General features: G+C 28.7%; 1 long non-coding RNA gene across 1 annotated transcript; it reads right to left on the minus strand.

The window, feature by feature from the left end:
- Positions 1 to 466: 466 nt before the first annotated feature.
- On the minus strand, positions 467 to 703 carry LOC146720808 (uncharacterized). The gene is made up of 2 exons (XR_014925938.1): positions 655 to 703; positions 467 to 592 (listed from the first exon to the last, which is right to left on the minus strand). It is a non-coding gene; the product is annotated as an uncharacterized LOC146720808 (long non-coding RNA).
- Between the last annotated feature and the right edge of the window lie 696 nt (positions 704 to 1,399).

The raw sequence follows: 1,399 nt of genomic DNA on the forward strand, positions 1-1,399 counted from the left end.
ATAGTGGTAGAAAACAAATTTATTGTTACAGAAATTACGTAAATGGTTGGGAAACAAACAATATCTCTTACATTCCCTTAAAAATTTCAACTTCGACATTGCCTTAATTATCGCATAATTAAAATTTAGCCAAGATTTAAAATGTTTTAACGTTTCTAGACCAAAATAGTTATAAATAAAACTAGAATTAAACCGATGGTATTTAAACGGGTAATTAGTCACACGCATTATAAGGCCAGCGTTTATTAAAATTAATTAATGAAAGGCTCGTATAAATTAAACAAAATTAAACAATCATATATAGTAGGCCAACTAAACGAGCAAATAAATAAGATGTAAAAATTTTTTTTATTAATAATTAAATCATTAAATTAACATTCCGTTACAGAATCGACATAAATTGTAAACGTTTCGACTGCACTACAGTCTTTATCAATACATAAAAATTAAATATTAAAATATAAAGTTAGATGTTAAAAATACAAAGTTAGTTAAATATTAAAATATAAAATTGAAACGATTCTTCGCTGTTGACCAATAGATATGCAAGGCGATTGGTCTGAGATGCCAAGTTATGCGACATTTGAGCATGCTACGGATATAATACGCGAATTAAATCAATGTCAGAAAATATTAAAAAATCTTTCAACTTACATTATCGTTTTAACAAGTCCTTTTCCCCGATATTTCAAGTGTGTGTTGCGAAGTCTGAATACCAAATGTCAAATAGAGAGCGTGATGTATTTATTTATTACCAATGTTTTTTCTAAATTATGATTCAGCAAATTTTTTAAGTATGTCAAATAACTACTGTCTAACAATTCGGTGTCTGTATTTAAATTAATTCCATTTTTCTGTTCTTTAATGTGGATCATTTCAGATATTAGTCTTTTATGGTAATTCTTTTCATGATCCATAATTTAATATTGTCCCAGTCAAATGTATGTTGTTCGTTTAGAATGTGTTCCGTGATAACCGAATGTCTAGCAGAGTCTATTTAATATTATTTTTATGTTCTTTAAGTCTCGTTCCTAACTGTCTTTTTGTCTGTCCGACATATGTGGCGTCAAATCGTTGCAATTCAATCTGTAAATAACGTGTTAGAATTCGTGGGGCAATTATTTTTTCCTTGTAGAACTTTTTATGAAGGGGTCCTTCAATATTTTTTAAATGCAAACGTATATCCTACCACTACGTCAGGGTCTTCTTATTGCTTGAAGGCACACCTTGTCTTCAGGAGTATTGATTCTGTAATATATGGTATGAGCAAAATATAATGTTAGTATTTAGTATTATTCAGTAATCTGTTATTATTTGTTATTATTAAGGGGGCTTGTTAAATTTCTTAGTTGGAGGAGGATTTTTTTTAAATCTTGGCGTTTTATGTTCTTGTGAAAAT

Source organism: Nylanderia fulva, unplaced genomic scaffold (assembly GCF_048542155.1).
Source record: "Nylanderia fulva isolate GAGA-0341 unplaced genomic scaffold, ASM4854215v1 Scaffold602, whole genome shotgun sequence".
Lineage (NCBI taxonomy): Eukaryota > Metazoa > Arthropoda > Insecta > Hymenoptera > Formicidae > Nylanderia > Nylanderia fulva.